The sequence below is a fragment of the Siniperca chuatsi genome, linkage group LG22 (genome assembly GCF_020085105.1).
Source record: "Siniperca chuatsi isolate FFG_IHB_CAS linkage group LG22, ASM2008510v1, whole genome shotgun sequence".
Classification (NCBI taxonomy): Eukaryota; Metazoa; Chordata; class Actinopteri; order Centrarchiformes; family Sinipercidae; genus Siniperca; species Siniperca chuatsi.
This window is the reverse complement of record NC_058063.1, coordinates 8,492,624-8,514,229: the sequence shown is the minus strand read 5'-3', so window position 1 is coordinate 8,514,229 and position 21,606 is coordinate 8,492,624. Positions and strand designations below refer to the sequence as shown.

General features: G+C 40.2%; 1 protein-coding gene across 7 annotated transcripts in view; it reads right to left on the bottom strand.

Moving 5' to 3' along the window:
• slc8a4b (solute carrier family 8 member 4b) overlaps positions 1–21,606 on the bottom strand; it is a 107,702-nt gene that overhangs the window by 71,125 nt on the left and 14,971 nt on the right. Inside the window, exon 1 of one of the 7 annotated variants that reach the window (XM_044184523.1) lies at positions 14,649–14,759. The exons of 5 other annotated variants lie outside the window; for them this stretch is intronic. The gene's annotated coding sequence lies outside the window, so the exon portion shown is untranslated. Of the gene's footprint in view, positions 1–5,737; positions 5,841–14,648; positions 14,760–21,606 lie in introns of those variants that run through there. One more of the 7 variants, XM_044184521.1, reaches the window with a different exon arrangement.

The following is a 21,606-nucleotide window of genomic DNA, read 5'->3' as shown; positions in this document are numbered from 1 at the left end:
AGTCAGTGAGGGTGAAGAGTTTATCATCACAAACATCCTCCTCATCCCCCGGGCTTGTTTTAGATGGATGATGCAAGTTTTTTTTACTCTCTCTTTCCCCTCTCCTCACCTCCCACTGCTCTCCTTTCCCCCGCTTCGTCTATCGCAATCCCCGTTTGCCTTTACACACACTCCCTGATTCTAACTTCGCTTCTAACTCAAATCTCTCTGTCTCCCAACCTCGTCGTGTCTTTCAGCGTCAAACCTCTTCAACCACTTTGATTCTCCCTCTCTCTGTCTTTCTGCCTTTCATTCAATCCTCTCTTCCTCCCTTCATCCCTCCCTCTCTCTTGCCCCCTCTCTCTTGTGTGACAAATAACAGCAATCTCAATAAAAAGGCTAAAGAAAATCCCCTTGTGACTGAGAGCTTAGAGGAAAGAGAAAGGGAGAGAAAGGGAGGCCATTTGCTTATACATGTGTGTGTGTTTGTCAAAGGGAGAAGGAGGACGGAATGAGAAAAGGGGGAGAGAAAAAGAGAGGGAAAGCAAATACAAGAACAATAATTGGAAGCTGCATTAATCCCTCCTGATCTCCCTGACTAGTGAAGTAAGCACACATACAATATACCTGCCAATGCATACACACACACACACTTCATTTCTTCATGTCACACACACACTCACTGACGTGATTTCCCTCTCTGTCTGCACAAGTACTCTCAGTCCTTTAAACTTATATTTATCTTTTTATACACTCACAGTGTCACCCACTCTCTTCATGCTATACAGTGATAATAACTTTGGTATCCCATTAGTCACCGTGGTAACAGCATAGGGCCTTTAAGCCAGCCATTTTCCACACTCTCATGCTTCTTGTTGTCACTTTGCAGTTTCTATATATATGGATTGTATCTGTTTTCTCTTCCCTTCTCCCTGCCCATCTGTCCTTACGCTCGTTGCCTGTCACGCATGGATAGATTTCTGAACAGGCCTAGCAGGCACAGGGGACCCCCTGGGCTTCACCTGCAAAATGTCACTGAAAGAGACCAAAACCACCAGAAAGAAATGCAAAATGACCACAACGAGATATGAAATAACAACAACAAAGAGATTCAAATCCACTACAAAGAGACACAAAATGATGACAAGAAGACACAAAACAACCCCAGAAAGACACAAAACCACTACAAAGAGACACAAAACTACCACAAAGAGAGGCAAATTAGTTGGCAACTATTCTGATGATCGATTTTTTGACTTGATTTTGATGATAAAGTACATTTTCAGCTGCAGTGTGATACAGTGAAAACCTCTAATTTTAGTGCTGCAAATATTTTGGCACTTATACTGAACAATGAGTTGGACAGCACTTATCTTGAGTGCAGTGTAAAAGTTATATTCACATGAAAGAATGGTTAGAGAGGGAAAAAACCCAAAGTGAGAGCGGGGAGCAGAGACTGAACAGGCCCTGTGCTGTTGTGACGTTACCACAGTGATTAATGGGATAGGCAAGTTATTATTATCATTATGAGTATGAAATGAGTGGGTGATGCACCCAGTGTGTGTGCGTGTGTGTGTCAGCCAGGGACTAATGTTAGCAGATTATTCATAGGGACGACATTAACTAAATTGATTAGATAAGAGGGTTTTCCTCATACAGTAAATTAGACTAAGTGGAGATTACAATAACAAGCAGAAGCAACACTGGATTTACTGATATAAAGATAAATACCGAAAGCCAATTAGAAAAAAGTATAACATTTGTATTTCAGAACCACGACTATATTTTTGCATCCTCTGTTATTTTTATTGTGATGTTGTTCAGTGTTCTTGTTGTACCCACTTTCTCGTTCTGTCTATTTTCACGCCACTTAGAGAGGCTTATAACGTGTTTTCATTGTGTTATAAAGCATTTATTAATTGTTTATACACACGTAGACATCATTCACAGGTGGGCTTAAACAGTCTAGAAATGTTTATACACGATGTTTCCCTAACCTTAACTAAGTACTTATTTTAACCCAAACCATGGTCTTTCCCTAAACCTAACCAAGTCATTTTTGTGCCTAAACCTTACCAAACCTTAACCATAGTGTTGCCATAACAGATATATTTTCCAACAGTGATTTGTAACGGTTTTGGAAAGCGTGCAGACAAATGATGTTGTCCTATACTTTTTTCCTTATCTTTAAAACTTTGTTCTGTTCTTAAACCTTCCCAGATACCAAGATCCAAAACATCCATCTGCACTCACAATCTGCCCAAACCTCCTAATAAAACCAGGGAAAGCGTCCCTGCTGTAATTGGGAGTGGGAGGGTAGCTCTATTCATGTGTCTGAGAGGGTGTGTGGGTGTGTGCGTGGGTGGGCATATGAGCTGTGGGATATCAGAGTGAGAGGAGAGGGAGCTGTAGTATTTTACTGTTGCATATTAAAACAATTAAAACAATTAAAAACACTCACACTCACACACACACACACACACACACACACACACACACAGGTTGTACACGATGTGAAATACTTGGAATGAACCTTTACTGCAATTATGAAGAAGAGAATAGTCACTGTTCCTGCCAGGCTGAATAGCTGCTGTTTGGCTAGAGCTGTAACAGGTACACACACACAAACACACACACATATCAGTTTTTATCTTCATCACATGCACAGATGCAAACAACGACTGTAAATGCAAATGAATGTGGATAGACCTTTGCTGTCAGTGTTGTAATGACTAGGACAGTTAAGCAATGAGGTTGGCAAGACTTTTAACAGGTACATTTAGCGCAGTAACACACACTCGCACAAATACACACACACTCACTGTAGCACAGGCTTAGCCACAGATGAGCGAGGTTGGCGGTTAAATCCAGTTCGAGAACAGAATGCAAGGCCGGGAGGAAAGAGACAAAGACAGAGAAAGGGAGGGAAGGCGTTGAAAAATAAAGAGGGGACAAAAAAGCGAGAGGGAGACAGATTTAGATTAGAAGGTAAAAATTTGGAGGCTTGGCAGCAAATCAATTCACAGCATTACCAGCAGCAACGCCAGAGAGGCCTGGCAATCATCAGCTGAATGGGACCTCAAGGTCACACACCTACCCACATACACACACAAATGAATCTAGACAGTAATGTGAAAGATCGAGGACATGGCACTATTTCTACGGACGTACAATTTCAACATGCTTTCTGACTGTCACGTGAATTCAGTCTCTTCAGATTCCCCTCCAGACACGTTTTTTTTTTTTTTTTACTTTACGGTTAGGAAAAGATCATGGTTATGGCTATGGTTTCACATATCGGGTAGCTATCCAAGACACATGACAACTCTCTTCTGTGTGATGTGCTGAAGCCCGAACCAGCTGACCGCATCACTGGACAATCAGCAGGAGGCTCGCTGTTCTGATGCCACCACACACATACACACACAATGTGTATCCTCTCTCCTCTAGGAAACCTTTCTTTGTAATCCACCGTCTCATAATCATTAGTCATAAGCTACACTTAACTTGACAGTACTCATTATTGCACTTTTACTTATTACTTATATTATTACAGTGCATTATACCGTACATATTTATCAACCTCTAAATCCACTTTGGTACTTACACTTATTTTAGCTTTTATACTTATATCCACTTTGTACTTAATTTATCTTACCTGTATTATAGTGTATTATATTTTGATTTGCTTAGTACTTCTATTCCTTCTATTCTCAAGTGTGCACTGACGTGATAGTGAGCAGCTATACCAAAAGAGTTTCCCCTCAGGGATCAATAAAGTATTTCTGATTCTGATTCTGAATCTGTAAGACATTTCTGAAAAATAATCCCCCTATGCTCAGGAACCCGCAACTGACTCTTTATTCTTGTCTGCAGGAAAAAAGTTGGCAGCAGAACAAGCTATTTTCCAGCCGTTTGGTGCAAAACCTCTTGGGGCTACAGCAATGGCGAGGCACTGTGGTCTGAGTACAGTCTGATTATTTTGACCTTGTGTTGGAAGGTCTGTCTGAAGCATCGCAAGAGGTTGTTTCTACGTCTGGAACAAGGTAATCAGTGTTCGGCTCATTAGAAATAATTCTGTTAATTAATGGGAGCCACAATCGATAGAGGACGAGGCTAGGAGAGGAGAGGAGAGGAGAGGAGAGGACGAGGCTAGGAAAGGAGAGGAGAGGAGAGGAGAGGAGAGGAGAGGAGAGGAGAGGAGAGGACGAGGCTAGGAGAGGAGAGGAGAGGAGAGGAGAGGAGACGAGACGAGAGGAGAGGACGAGGCTAGGAGAGGAGAGGAGAGGAAAGGAGAGGAGAGGAGAGGAGAGGAAAGGAGAGGAGAGGAGAGGAAAGGAGAGGAGAGGAGAAAAACAGCAGTTTATATTTACGATGTGGCTGACAAAAGAAGGAGAAAGCACCAAATGGAGCAGTGAGCAGAGGAAATGACGGAACGCTATCAAAAAGAAGTCAGGAGCTACAGGAGATATACAGCCTGACTAATATGGACGGTGTGGATTTAATTTTTAACCTTGAGGAGAAAAAAAATACCTATACACACACACAACCACAGAGACAGTCACGAAGACACACACCATCGTGACTCATATTTAAGCCTCTGGTAAGACGCTCCATCCTGCACAAAATCCTTAAAACCCTCCAATCATCTATGGAGTAAAAAATACACATTATACTCGAATTGTTCTATGAATTACAATACTCTGATATCGTCTGACATTTCTTATATAAAACAATAAAAGATGGGGAAAGAGATGCAAGAGAAGAAAAAGCAAGACAGAATATTTTGTAACAACTATAATCTATATGGACTGGTGTGCAGGCAGGGATCAATTTCAGCAGCAGCCATGCAAGGCGGTTTGGCCACGGCCTTAATAGTGGCTCCATTAGCCCAGACAGGAGTTGGGGGGTTGACAATTTCACCCAATTTGTCTGGCCTCTAATGTATTCATCTCTGGCTAGCAGGCGAGCATGGGATGTTTAATTTGAAAATGCACTCCATCTCAGATTACCCATTACACAGTGACAAAATGGAATCAATCCTGTTACCACAAGACATAAAAGTAAATCAAGTAAAAAGTTAAATCAGATCACCTCAAGTTGCTTTTGGAATACTTTGCCTCTGAAATCAGCAAGTGCTAGCCACTATGATATCTTTACAAACTATTTTTGCCAGATCAGCTCGCATCTCTGAAGCATGAAATTCACTTGTTAATGTATATAAATGCATATTTACTGACAATTGACTTGAAATTAATATCTAATGATGCACTGCAATGAATGATTTCATTTGTTACTGATATTGCATTTATGTAAATATGGCAAAACTAGTTTTTAGCCAGTTTTTTATCTAGCACAGATAGATCGTCAGTTGGTTGGTCCACCGCTATTGTCCAGACTGAAATATCTCAACAAGTACTGGATGGACTTCCATGAAATTTGGTACAGACATTCATGTTCTCTTCAGGATGAATTGTAATAACTTTAGTGATCCCTTAACTTTTCATCTAGGGCCATCACCAGGTCGAAATTTTAATGTGTCCAATACCTGCAAAACTAATGCCATTCCATTAGCCTCAGCTGTTCTTTGAGTTTAGTGCTAATTAGCAAATGCTAGCATGCTAACATGCTAAACGAGGATTTGAACATGGTAAACATTATCTTTGCTATACATCAGCATGACAGCATTCTGATTGTAAGCATGTTAGCATGCTGAAGTTAGCATTTAGCTCTATGCAATACATATTTTTCCTCTTACCTGTAGAATCATTTATCCATTTAGATCGGCCGTAGAGATGTCTGCCTTGTCTCGAATAAAATGGAATTTGATGGCACACGGCTTGTGGTGCTCCAAGTGTCCAAAAAGAATAAAAACAGATCAACAGGTACTATCAGTAGAAGTTCCTACATGAAACTGCTCACAACAAGGTCTGTGGATTATCCTGAGTAACTGGGTCATGATTTCTGGAAAGAGATATTGCTTTAGAATTTTTCAAATGTTTTTTTTTTTTTGATACTTTGAGTTCCATATAGTCCCGTTCAATTCAAAAAAGGCAGACATCTCTACGGCTATCTCCAAAACTAGGCAACTCACACCAAAACAATCTAGAGAAAAAATATGTATTTTTGATTTTGGGGTGAACTGTCCCTTTAAGCTTGTTCAGATTTGTTTATGTCACTAACATAATGTCTCTGAAGCAGGAAAAGAAATGCTCTGGTTTTCTTTCTGCTAACTGTTGAGGAAATACAGATGCAAAATAAAGATAAGTTGCGTATAGTAGTTAAAACGTGTTGAGTACATTGAAATTATGTGTTACCACACTGATGATGAATGAGCCTCTAACAACTAATCAATACAATATGCTTGTAAAACACAAAAAAATTTCATCAAAACAACTGTAAATAATATGCTGATATAATATCTGCTGAAGAGCAGATTGCTTAGATGCTCCACTTCTGAAACGCTGCCAGTGGACATTGGAACCGCAAGGGAGACGAGACAGAGTTGTTGCGCAACCAGAACGCGATGCAGTCGCATCCGGGATCGGACTTGTGTCTTAGTAATATCACAGGAAAAGATCTGATTTTTCCCGAAACCCATTACATCGCTTTTCAGAGAACTGAGACATTGATTAAAATTTCCATTTTCATACCATCACGTGACTTTTCATAGACCTTTATATGTGATGTTATACCCCACAGTGAACTTTGTGGAAACAATCTCAACCCTTGATAAAATGGCCTCGAAAATGACCTAAGTTGTTTTAACATTTAGCCTATTTCTTCTGATAAAACTGAAATTGTCTCTTTTATTTAGAGAAAGCGTTTCATGACCCTGGGGCCCGATCAAGCCATCGGTAATGACTTGTCTTGTAAAATGCCACAAGCGTTTGGAAGAAAAGGAGAAACTGGAGTGAAAATTACAACAATGACCCCCATCAGGAATGCCCATTACTGTCTCCAGTGTGAGAAAAGGCTTAAGTATATCGTGTCAAAAATACCCTAATGTCAGTGCAGAACTAGTCGATGTTGCTTCCATTCCTGAAAAGAGTTTTCTGCTGGACACTTGACGATGCAGAGACTAATTGTCCATTATGTAGGTGGGAGCGTCTGATCCCACCTCGTTCCTGTAATGATAATGGTTTCTCACAGTTAGCTGTTAATTACTGCTGCCGCCCGCATGTTTCTCTCTGTGTGTGTGTGTGTGTGTGTGTGTATGTGTGTGTGTTCTTTCATTATGCTGAGCACGCTCAACGAGTGTGTGCAGCCATGGGTGAAACCACCCCTCTGCTGCAGAGAGACGAAGAGCGAGAAAGAGAAAAGGAGAGAGTCAAAGTTAGAGAGAGACTCTGGCAAACAGGTGTGGTTAGTCCCTGAGTCACCCTGACCTCATGATTGGTCCGCCAGCACACACACACACACACACACTCATGAACACACATACAGAGCGCGTCTGCGGCTCAATGTGATGTCAGAGCAGTTGATTTCAGTGGTCTGTACTTGACACCACCATCTGGCCTAGCTGTAGGGAACCAAACACACACACACACACACACGCATCCACACACACCATTGTGACTATTGATGTTAGAGGACCACAAAATAACTCACTTTAACACAATTTTGGACACTAACAGCACACAGATTGAGAATAAGCACTCAAATTCACACACGTTACTATAGAAACACAAAAGAGACATTTACATTAACTGCAATATATCTGACACAGATTTCATGCACACCAACTACTAATTCACACACACACACAAATACACATTCCTAGGCATGAATCATTTATTTATGTTCACATAAATTTAAAACTATCCAGCCTGAAATCAATTAAGATGCAGATGTCCTTCTCTCACACAGCTCCCTAACAAATCTCTGTCGTCTTGCCTTTGCCCTACAGTAAAATATATGAGCCTCTGGAGCTCTCGACCAAGCCCTGCATTAAATTACTAGCACTGAAATATTAAATGCAGGCATTTGAGAGAACATAAACATCCAAATATGGGCCTGTGGCCTGCTGTTGTTGTGTCTCTGCACTTCCCAAAATCACTTGTCAATTAATTAACCAGTGTGGGTGGGACTGTGACACCCATTTTCTACAGAGTTTTCTGTAGATGGCACTCTTTTCCTCCAGCATTGTAGGCTATACTGTAATTCCATGTGCTAACTGCACAGTTCCTTCCGATCTAACTACTGTTGCAGGCGCTAGCAAAAAAGAACACATCACTTCCTGTACAGTAGAGGATTTTTTTTCCCCTAGAGAAACCAAACCTGTGTCCTAGTTCCATACTATTCACACTGAAAAAGTGACTAAATTAAGTACTCACAAAGATGTCTGTATGCATACTTAATCATACTTGATTTTTTAATGTGCTATCAATGTACACTTTTGTCCCACAATCAGATGCATCAAGGAAATTGGGGAGCTACTCACAGCCTTAAAAGAAATTAAATTAAACTGCAAATGGTGGTGAGAGAGCTTTAAGGAACTCTTGGAAAACAAACAAGTAAGTATTAAATCTCTGAAAAACATTTTTGCTTGCTCAGGCCCATCAGAAAGCTGGCACCCACTGTTTGTGTGAGGATTACAGTACGCATGAACCAACTGCTGTATCTCACTGCCAATAAACATGTCAATAGTTCTGTTCGTTTTTCTAATCCCATACACGTCTTTTTGTCAAATTCAACAAATATCTCCTCACGGTCCGCTAGCTGTCCATTCTGTGTGTGCTGAAAAAAAACTCTGGTGTTTGTACACAGCCCTGGCTCTGTAAATGGGAAATAAACAAAGTGGCTCGGACCGGGTCACATAACACTATTCCAGCCATGATTTGTGTGGCAGGTAACGATTTTTTTCCAGGCAAACCTAAATTCTACATTTATTGAATCTATTAAAATCTATTAATCTATTAATAATCTTAACTGCAACTGTTCACGTCAAATGTTTGCTCACTTTCAAATAGCCACAGTTGTCCTCAAAAAGGAACAAAGGAAAACATGTATATTTAAGCCTTTAAAAAAGGGGGTGCAGATGAATTGAAGAAGTACAAACATAATTGCCGGCCTGGGACTGAGAGGGTTAATTGGAGGTGGCATCTGCAGTTTGAATGATGTCAGTCAGTGTTAGCCTTCATTTCCTGTTTGTACAAAATTATAAAGTACATATCGGTATTCGTATAGTACATACTGTATACAATTACGACGTGTATCGGGACGCAACTGAAGCAGCAAATGTGAAAACCTATTGGTTCATTCACTTTTGTACTATATCAATCAGCATAGGGCAACAAAATGAACACCTACATAAAAATGTCACAGATTATTACTTCAACCTTCATCTAGAAAAGGTTGATTAAGCACAGTTGCATTTTTTCATCGAGCTTCACACTCACGGTTCTGCATTGTCCGCCTCAGTAAGGACTTTATAGTGTTTTCTTCAAGGGCAGTGTGATGGTGGCTGCTGAAGGAGGGCAAAGTGAGTGCGTCTCCGTCTCTCACCCTGTTCAGACACTTCAGCCTCTCCCAGGATTCAAGCCGACAACTTTGTGGTCATAGCCTATACCTTATTAACCATTAGGCCCCGGTTGTCTCTGCTAGAATGACTTTTGTGCAATCATATTCACGCGCAGGGACTAAATGTTGTATTAAATGTAATATATAAGCTACTTTAGATTCACCTCCATTAAATTCCAATATTCCACTCGACAGTGGTGGGAAGGTAATGGCACTCGTACATTTCCATGCATGGCTGTGCACACTGGAGACGAAAGTATTTATTGGACTGTCAGATATGAAGCAGTATAGAGTGTGTGTGTGTGTGTGTGTGTGTGTGTGTGTGTGTGTGTGTGTGTGTGTTTTTCTCCCAGCTGAGAAAATGCAAGAGAGTGACTAGTTGCTTAAGCTTCCTCTGCTTCATTCAGCTGTGAATGCCTGAAGGAGCACTTACCTGGACACACACACACACACAGAGAGTATACATGTACTCTAAAGGTAGTTAAAACTATGTAAACTATCCTCTTTGTGTGCTACCACTCCTCAGTTAAAGTTGAGAGACCTCGGTTACAGCCCTTGATGTATATCTTTCTTCAGTGTCACATTAGATAAGACATAATGTCTCAGACTCTCACATGGTGCTGATGAGTAGAGCAGAGCAAAGTCAAAACATGCAAAGACATGAGGAATACATGTATCATATCATAGGTTTACCAATACTCTGAAACCAGCATGTATTTTTCCATTATTCGCTCTTTCTTGTTTGATACAAGCTGTTTGAGTCAGTCTAGCTATATCTTAAACACTAATTGGTGCAGATCAGTGAATCTTCACACCACTACTTCATATAAGTGAATTAAGTAAGACTAGTTTTGGTTTTGTGGGGGGTTTTGTCTCAGTTTTTGGTGCTCATTGCTGTGGTGTTTCAGCCCTACACTTTTTACAGATCGCCTGCCAGTCAGACACATCGGATGTATATTATATTATTTAGAAAGTAGTGCACCTTCTTTGTCTGCTCAGCCCTTGTGGCAATCACTGTTCATGCTAACTACCCAGATCCTTTATTTATCCAACAAGACTAAGAGTCTACAGTCTCACTAGCAGCTCTGTGAGGCTGTTCTGCGGCACTTTGAGCTAAATGCTAACAGCATGCTATCATGCTGATGTTTAGCAGGGATGTTTACCATGTTCACCATCTTAATTTAGTGTGTTAACATGCTAGCATTTGCCAATTAGCACTAAACACAAAGCACAACTGAGGCAGATGGGAATGGATGAAAAATGAAGGGTTCACCAAAGTTATTACAATTCATCCTGAGGGTAACATAAATGTCTGTACCAAATTGCATGGCAAACTTTCCAATTGCTGTTGAGATATCTCAGTCTGGACCAAAGTGGGGGACTGAACGACTGACCAACAGACCGACATTGCCATCCATAGAGCCACACCGCTAGCATGACTAAAAATGACAAATGTTTCAGTGAGATTTTTCCCCACCTCCTTACATTGCACTTCTCTCCTCTTTGTAATTTGTTTTGTTTGCCATTCTGATATATATCTTTATTCAATGCTGCTTTCATCTCTATTTGTCTCTATTGTCCTTGTGTTTTCTCTCTTTATCTTTCTCCATTTGTTTCTCTGCTCAAGCCTCGATTAATCCATTTCGACCTTACACAGGATTTTCCAAAAAAAAATGACCTTGGTTAGAATCAGTGTTATTCTTCATTAAAGAGCTGGACTGTCTCCATTCTTTATCTCCAACATAATGGCTACCATCTATTCATTTCACCTTACAAAGTCATTATAATGTTCTAATTAGGTTTAATCTTGTCCTACACTCCATTTCCATAGCAATTGTCCATCCATTTTCTACCCCCTGCAGCTGCCCTGTACTCCACTTTGCATCAGCCTCTCATCTCTGTTAATCTCCACTGCTCTTTTCACCTATTTTACCTCTCACTCCACCTCTTCACCTTGATCTGTCATCTGCATTTTCTTCTCTACACTCTCACTCTTCACATCAGTCACATCAGTCGGTCCTCCTAATGATGCAACGTTTTCCTAATTCTGTCACTCTCTTCCTTTATTTTCCTCCATCTTTGTGCCTCTATTTCATCAGTTTCTTTTCACCATTCGTCCTTCTATCCCTCACCCACTTCCACCTGCCATACATTTCCTATTTTTTGTCTCTTTCCTTAATGACAATGTCGCCTTGCTACTCCTCCATCTTTCAATTTTCAACTGCTCACTTGTCTTTCTTTCTATTTTTTCTTTCTATCTTCTCTTACCTTCATTTCTCTCTTTCTGGCTCTATTGATTTGTACATCAACCAATGCAATAAAACAGCACCATCTACACACATCAGCATCTTTGGAACATATGTCCACCAATCAGACAGTGGGTCAAGATCTGCAAAACTAATTATGTCAACACTGGAACTAGTTGCCATGCTAAATGATTTAGAACCAGGCAAGTCATTCCTAATTAAATATATTACACATACACATTTTAATGGAACCTTTTCATCCAGTAGACAAAGAAAGAAAGAACCAAAGAGCCAAATAACTTAAGAAAGTACCAAATAATCAAAGAGGCAACAAACCAAAGAACAAAACAATAAAGAAGAAAGCAGCAAAAAAAAGAACCAAAGAATTAACTTACGTACCAAAGTAGGAACCAAAGAACCAAAAAAACAAACCAAAGACAGAGCCAAAGAAATTAAGAAAAAACCAAAGAGCAGAAGAACGAACCAAAGAACCAAAGCAACAACTAAAGAATGAACTTGAGAACCAAAGGAGAAACCAAAAAACCAAAGAACAAAAAAAACAAAAAAATCGAAATAAAGAACCAAAGAAAGAATCAAAGAAAAAAACAAAGAAAAAAACAAAGAACAAAAGAAAAAAGAAATCAAAGAAAGAAAGAAACCACAATCTCATCCATATTGTTGGCGGTTTGCAACTAATGAAAGAGACCTTTTTAATTATTCTGCCCCAATCATGTTAGAAGGACTTCATTTGAATCCGACTCACCTCTCACTTCCTTAGGGAATGCATTTTAATTACCTACTCATGTATTCATTATTGATCCTGTGGTGACCCAATGCAAGGATTCAGATAAGGATCAGAGCCATGATCCATATGCACAAGGCTTGAGCTCGCTTGTAATAACACCACCACACACATTCAACAGCTATTAGAAAGCAGTTAAAAAGGGTTATTTCATTAAATCTGTGAGTGACTAAATGACCTTTGACCTGTGGACTATGAGCTGACCAGCTGGACAGACATCTCTATCTCTGCTACTCTTACTGTTTTTACATTTGTCTTTCTGTATCTTTGTCTCTTTGACTCTATTCCTTAACTCAATTCATGACAATGGTATAAATTAGGCATAAACAATATCAAAATCGCACAAATTCTACTTAGAAATGAAACATTTATGTTGTTTCTTCCTCTCTCTCTCTCCTTTTTTTGGATTCTCTCTCAGTGTCTCAGTGCACACATACACACACAGAAATGAACGGTGTGTGTGGATCTATAGTGAAACAGCAGTGTGCGACGGACTGAGGGAATTCCAAAGGTCAAACAGAAACATGGAGCTTACTTTCAAATACAGACACACACCAGCGCATACGCACACAAACACACAGACAAAGCTTTCACATGCAATGTACTGTTTGTCAACACAGAGACACATAGCATATGCAACACAGGCACAGAGATACAAAAAAAAAGTGTTAAAAAAAACATGCAAATATATGGCTGAAATGTGAAAGGCAAACCCACATATACAAGACAAACACACAAGTGCACACACACACTCACACCTCTGAGTGCGTTGCAGTCTTGTCTAAATGGCACCGTATTGAGTTGAGGGTGACTGAGTGACTCACTGTTGCAGGTGACTGCTTATTTGGCTGTCTGCACTGCCAATAGACACAGAGAGTCAATAACCTGCATGCACTCACAAACACACACACACAAACAGACTGAATGGCTGGGCACCAAATGTTTTCAAAGGCGAGTAAGTCGACTGAGGGGATGACTCATACCTGTCTTCAGACACTGTTCACAACTTGGAGTTTGAGTTTGCCATGACCTGGATGTCTGACCTGCTCTGTGTGCTCTCATCTCACATTTGCTTGACATAGACGATCTGAAAACTCTACACTTGCTACATGTGGAAATGGTCAAGCGAGCAAAGGAAAACACATCTGTGAATGCTCTTACAATGTTGCTCAAGATCCTTGTGGAGTTATTTTGGTGAAGATTATATATATATATATATATTGAGATTAGATATTGCATCTTAATGGTGTACCCACTTTCCCTCAACATAGCATATTTACTTATACCTATGCATAGCTAAATATGCTTGTTCCCTTTCTTGCCAAGATTTAGATGAGACGATTGATACCACTCTCATGTCTCATCTTAGCTTAGCATAAAGACTGGAAGCACGGGTAACAGCTAGCCGGAGATTCCAAGAATGCACTGTGACAAGAAATAGTTACAGCACTTAATGCCCCGTAAAACCAAACTTGAGGTTTTTACACAAACAAATGAGATACAACATGTTAATTAGTGAGCTTTAGACATGTTGGCAGGTTCATTTTTGAACTTTGGACAGAGACAGGCTAGCTCTTAACCCCTGCTACAAGTCTTTATGCTAAGCTAGGCTAATCGGCTCCTAGTTCTTGCTACATACTTAGCGTACAGAAAGAGAGTTGTATCGATCTTTTCATCAAATTCTTGGCAAGGAAGCGGAGAAGTATATTTTCCAAGATGTCAAACTATTGCTTGAAATACACGCAAAAAAAACTTAACAGCTGTTAACATTTTAATTTACACTGTATATAGAGAATTCTATCAATAGTCAAAATGTTGCCAGCAATGCAAATGAAAGCTGGTACCATTCAACACTTCCTCCTCCCGTTTGGCCTCTGGCCCTGCAGGAGCATTCAATATCAGCAGCAAAGTGGGTCAGCAGATGACAGGCCTGACTGCAAGTCTAGTTTTGATGTCTTTGCTTCAACAAGACCAGGAGGCTTAGCTGCCTGACACCATCCCGCTCAATTTCTAATCACACAGACTTGTGTGTTTTCTGCTGAATCACTTTTGTTTGCAAAAGTGGAACTAATCTTAAATGCAAACTGTTTTTTTCTCACCTTTGAGAGATATTTCTATTTATTTGCTTCTCATTGTTCCTCTGAAGAATTTACAGGATGTCAGCCCATTACAAGTAGTGGTCATTGCGTGCGTTGCTCTGTCAGAGGTCATTTAAGGGGACTGGGTGCTGGTGACCTCACCTCAGGCACCAAATTGGCCAGCAGTCAGCAGCAGAGCCAGAGACAAAAGCTTCACGTCACATCCTTCACCTACTCCAAACACAACATGTCTGAGCAGTCTGTCAGAGGAGAAGAATGAAATGAATCAGCAAACAACCAAATGGTTCCCAACACAATGTGTATCACCAACAGGTGTTTAATGTGACCTTTAAGAGTGGATGTTTAACAAAAGGACGAGCCCAAGTGTCAGTATGCCGGATTATATTTAGTTTCCGAAGGTCACGTCCAAAAGCTTATTCAAGCTTGTGAGTCGGAGCAGTTGAAAAACATGATTGATATTCCAGTTGTGGATTTTGTCCAAGTCTCAAATCCCCATCCCTGCTAAGAGCAATCCCCCCATCCCCCAGCACCTTCAGGAGTACTTTGATTTAATGTCTTTCAGTCTGGTGCAGTAGGAAAGTATCTCAACCAATTTTCAACCAGAGGACATGAGCTCAAGACTCCCTGATAGAAAGCATCCAAGAATCAACACTGAATCCCTGCAGCTCTGAGGGGAGACTGAACTGAGAATGAACTCACTGAAATAAAGCCACAGGAAAATGACAAAATTAACAAGCTACATTGGTGCAACTTGGCTCCAACTTGGGTCCTGTAATGTTAACTTGGACCCAAGTGCAGAAAACAAACCATAGCCTTTATATAGATTCAGCTGATAATAACAAGACAAAAAGAAGAAAGACTACTGCCAACAGGGAAAAGTAGCTTCAACTGGCAACTGCAACTATCTAAAACACAAATAATTCTATTGACTATTGGCAGTGTGCGAGTGGCAGGACTGACTGAAATAGTGGTTTCTTGGCAACGATGACCCCCAAACTCAGGATCTGTAATAGACATGTATACAGAGATAAACAGGGTTAGTAATTGATAGAATAACAACTTAGGGGTTTTAAGGCAGCAACCAAGAGTCACAACATCCCCGGTTGGAGTCCGACATCTACAAAACTGCTCTGTGATGTGATTAGTGAGGCTCATCATTTGTGATTTTTTTTTTAACCAAAGAGCCTTTTAAAAGATATACATTAGTTCGGTTTCTTCACAAGACTTTTTTGGCCCCACACATTCAAAAGTTGCTGTGCTTTCTGGTCCAAAGTGACACAATTTAGCGCATTTTTACAATGAGGACCGAAGCTACACATCATAGAAATTGAGGAAGAAAGTACACGTTTGCTGCTGATTATGTCTCAAAGTAATACATAAACAATATTTTTTAAATCTTTTTTTAACTGAATTTTAAATACTTAAAATAACACAGATACATTTCTGCTTTTTTTAAATTAACATAAAGAAACCTAGTTGTTAGAAAGAAAATCAAAGGTAGAAGTGAGGTTAATGGTCAAACTTTAACCTTTATGATTGGAGAGTTCATTAAATGTCCGAACAAGAGTTTAGACTTCACTCTCAGATTATGTGTTTGTTACTGACACCAAAATTACATTAGCCTGAATCTACAGTCTCAGTAAAAGGTGATTATGTTTTGAAGCTGAACTTTGTGATTTAGCTTGAACAGACGGATTGATGTTTTGTATAAAAAAACATGCTTAGTGCAGCTTTAAGGTCAGATTAAGGGTTTAGATGCAAAGCCAACTCTGCATGGCTCACTTTCTATTTGTGAATACAAAAGAACAGAGTAATTCTTTAATAACATGTAGTGTCTCACATCCCTTGCTGTTTTTTGCTTTGGCTGGTATGAAATTGTGTTTATATAACCCCCTCAGGGTGACAACCAAACATACATACACAATACACACCATAAATGAATCATGTAGTGTACGCTCCAAAACATTTGAGTTCCCATATGCTCTCGCTTAAAGACATCTTGAACTGTTCTCACCTGCTTTACAGTACAGAAACACACACACACACACACACACACTTGAGTTGTGCATTTATACCACCTACATAGCCAATCCATATTACCTAGTAATGTGGATGCTCCTGGAGCACACACACAGATGTAGCACTACTCTGTTAACAATGGAACTCTGCACTTAGGGGGTTACACACCTGCCACAGCCTCCAGCAGACACTCACTCATTCTGTTTCACCCACACACTCACTAGCTCTTATTTCTACACACACACACAATGACACACAAACACACACACGCATGCAATCACTCATAATCCAGCAGCACATCCTGCAGCAATAAAATCTAAGCAACAATGAGTGTGCATCAGCAGTATGTCACATCCAATAATATCCAATATAGTACTGAATATAGATGGGTGTATAGTGGAAGAGTATGGAAACATAATCTCCCAGTGTGTGTGTGTGTGTGTGTGAGAGAGAGAGAGAGAGAGAGAGAGAGAGAGAGAGAGAGAGAGAGAGAGAGAGAGAGTTAAACAAAGAGAGAGAAAGGGAGACTAGAAAGTAGGTCCGATACTGTTGCCATGGTGATTAATGAGATACAAAAGTCTTTAACATTATCATTATAAGTGGGTGATTGTGTGTGTGACAGAGAGAGAGAGAAAGCCAGAGCGAGACAGAGACAAGAGAAATGAGAAATCCTCAGTGAAATGAGTTTAGTCCAAGCCCCCCAGCTGCTTTTCTATCTTTGGATTGATGATGTTTTCTTGCATCTAACCGGGACACCGCTTGACAGGGAGGGTGAAGGAGGTCAAAAAAACCACACACCATGTGTACATAAGATTTCAGAATAAATCTGAGTGAAATCAACTTTCTGCCTGCCTGTCGTCTCTCTTTTAAAATATGAATTAAACCGCTGCTTCTGACCAGCAGCTCCAGGCAACACAACCCTGAGAGCAGAGAGGAGTTCACCAGGGGACAGAGGTAGCAGCAAGGATAGAGGAGTATGTGTGGGCTTGTGACTGGAAGTTTGCCAGTTTCAATCGAATGACTGGCTTGGTAAAATGTGACGAGAAAAAATGAATAAGTAATGTTCTCCACTACCTCAAGATTTAGAGCTGTGGTTCCTTTGAGCAAGGAATCAAACATCTAATGCTCTAGAGTACTGCAGTACTCAAGTGTGTAGCTGTGAGAAACATAGTCAGCATCAACTTTCCTCATGTAAAAACAAGTTACAGAACCACAATGATGATGCTGATGATTTTCCGTGTCATAATGGAAGATTTTAGATTGACTTTCTATCTCATAGGCCTCCATTATTTTCCAATAATTATAGTACCCACAATAAAAGTCCACTCAAAGAAACTGAAGCTGAACATTTGGTAACCCTTTTCTTTATTTGTTAGATATCAGTACATGGTAATGTCGGTGTGAGGCAGTTTACAGAAACATTCCTTTGTGTTGGATTCAAGTGCTATTCAACTTTTAAGATTTGAGAGTAAGCTGCTCTTCTGCAGTAGACAGCTGTGTCCTTGAGCACACCAACAAGCAGTTTTCAAAGCAGTCCCTGTTCGCAACTGCATTTCCAATTATGTATCTTTGGAAAAGAAACATAAAGCTGTCAAAATGTTCACTAAGCCATTATGTCAAGCAAGTTTCAAGTCACAACTTGATTTTCATATCATACTGAAATGAACTATAAGTAATGGCTCCCCAAAAGCTATAACTCTAAAATCTTAAAGCTGCACTACTTAATATTTTAATATGAGCAATTGGTCAAATCACTATGTGATGTAATAATGTAAGTCACAAATAATTCTGACCCAACTCTGCAGTTCCCCTCAGCTATACAGAGCACTTTAGCATCTTTCAGCTCATTGTTTTGGTTTTTCAGCGCGCAACTTTAATGTTTTGATTCACTCCCACCGACCTCTCACCGACCTCATAAACATAGTTTACAGCCGTAGCAGGTAGCTGTTTTCAGCAAAAAACTCTGATAAACCAACTGTACGACACCTGCCCAGCACCAAACGGCAGACATGCAAAGTGTTGGTGGTGAACATAGTGGAGCATTTAGCCGCTAAAGAGTCAGATATTTCCCAGAGGAAGTTGGTGGACACCAAAACAGAGCTAAAAGGAGAGTGACATTTGACTTTATATTCATAAAAAAATAGAGTAAAGGCAAAGAAAAAGATAACAAGTACTGGTAATATTGATGATTGGCTCACCATTCACATTAGTATGTGTGCGTGTGCATTCCAAAGTTAGATTAGGGAGTTCTTGCTACCCAAAATGAGTGAAATTAAGGCTGGTCAATTGATCTGCAGATCCAGAGGTGACCTAACTGAAGCAGGCATGAAAGAGCTTTTGAAGCGTTCGACCGTCTCCCGACATCCTACTTAACCAGCAGATCTGAGAACAAGCATTCATTACACAGGCAATCACACACTCAACTGCACACACACTTTTATGTTCTCTCACGCACAGAAAATCACACATAGGTTCGTTTTAATGTTCCTACTTTCTCTTTCATACATTTTTTATGTATATGCATGTTAGTTGCGTGTACTCATATGTGTGTGATTTGAGTGGGTGGATTGGGAAGTGTGTGGGTGTGCATGTAAAATTTCAGAGATATCAAACTGCACAGCATATATTCAGTCTTTGAAGCCAGTAATTCGCAACAGGCTCATTGTGAGGGTGTGGATATGCATGCATGTGATCCCTGCATGTGTTTGTGTGTGTGTGCCTGCGTATGCGTGTGTATTAGTGCTTAATATCTACTTTGATCCGTCTAAAAGCATGTTTGAAGCTGTGATTGAGATCCAAGAAAGCAACAGTTTGTCATGCTGGTAATGGCAGAGAAGAGGAGCACAGCAATGAAGAGGGAGGGGAGGATGTTAGGAGAGAGGAAAGGAAGGGGAAAGGAGGATATGCATGAGGAAAACAGTATGACACTAGATAGCAAGAGAAAATAGAATAACGGAGCAGACAATAAGAGATAAGAGAAAAGAGTAATGGCATACAGAGGTGGAAATGAGAAAAGTCTCAGTGGGCGCTCTAGGCTGGAAAAGCCAGAGAAGTTTGGTGGAGTATCAGTAGACAGATGAATGGTGAAGCGTGTATGAATGTTTCATTCTACCTCTAGATTAAACCTGCATTAGAGAATGAACTTAATGAACATGGCCCTGGGGCTGGAGGTTAATAACTACACTGCCTTTATAAAGACATGATCAGGTAACAAAGGGAAAAAATAAGTGAATGGACGCAGCCAGTGGAAAAGGACTCTCTGAGTGTGTGTGTGTGTGTGTGTGTGTGTGTGTGTGTGTGTAGTTAATGATCATCCCAGAGCAGTACAACTGGCTACAAAGTATTAGGCATAGTCAAACTTAGATTCAATTTGGGATACAGACCTACATACACAGTGATAAAGAGAGGTGTTTGAAACATTGATATAAATGGGGTGGACAATGTATTAGAAACACCTCAATCACAGATTGATTGATTGATTGACTGAAATCTTTATCAACAGGGGGCACCCACAAAGGTAAGTGTGACAACATATGACACAATATTGCCACCAAAAGATAAAACAAAAATAGCTACTGCACCAAAGAGAAATGTCTTAAGGACATTAGTTAGTGCTTGCTGTACTAAAACACCTAAGGGTAGATTAATAATTTCACATATTATAGGTTTATAATTCCTTTGATTTTGACAATGTTTGCATGTTTTCAAGCTTTGGGCAGACTGGCACATCAATGGCAGGTCAAAGGCAAAATGCTGCTTAGGTGTTGTTGCAATGTTTTAATGAAATTACAGTCTGTTCTTCTGCCTCGTATCCACTCTTTAATATAAAATCCTATGTCAGCCATAATCTGGCTGACATAGTGTCACCACCTGGCCCCAGTATATTAAGTATGTATGTAAATATATCCAGCATCAGTTGCTACTGTATGTCCTTTATCACAAATTATACCATGACATGACGGCATGATACTCAATTCTGATTGGCCAGTGGGTGTCCAACAATTTTACGTAATGTATACTAGCGGGAGGTGTTTGATCACTCTTCTAAATAAATGCTCTGTTTATTTAAGCATGAACTGTCAGGTGATATCATGTGTGCTCTTCATGTGTGCCTGCAGTAATATATTTGATGTAACATAGTGTCCAGGTGTTTTGTGACTTCTAATGAGTTACACACAAAATAGTAAAAACTATATAATAATAGTATAGTATAATTGCCTCCATGCAGCTGTGGACTGCATGCTGTGAGAGTGTAAGCCTCCCTCTAACTGGCCCTGGCAGTTTGACAGGTCTCGAACTGTGCCTTTAGATAATCCCCATAATGTAATGTATGCAATCTCATAATGCATATTACACGTATGGTATTACGCAACACGCAATCAGCATAATCTTCCCCCGGCTTTCCAAGGATAGGAAATCATGGATATGTTTTGTTCACGCTCACGAACACACACACACTCTGCTCTCCCAGAGCGCAAGTCATATTGCAGATGTTCATATCCACTATCTGCCAGCCTCCGTTTGTTTGTTTTTCCCTCTGCGTGTGTGTGTGAGGGTGTGTATGTGTTTATGATGTTGAGAGGTACTGGCAGCACGGTGCTCAGACTTCCGTCCCTTACTAATGTCACACACAGAGAGGATAGCAGAGAGCCTGAGGGAGCTAGCTATCTAAAGCGCACACACTCACACACACACACACACACACACGCATTTATCATGCATAAATAAATGAATATGAACATTGAGAGTGAACATTTAAACTTAGCATACTCCCAACAACCCACCATGCTTCTATGCAGCCTGTTCTATAGTGTTCTTTCACTCGTATGGATTTCTTTTTGCTACAGTGACTTAGTGACACACACACACAGATATCTGTGCAGGCTGTTCATTTAAGTGTTATTTTTCCGCTGCGGAGCCCTGATGACACACACACTCA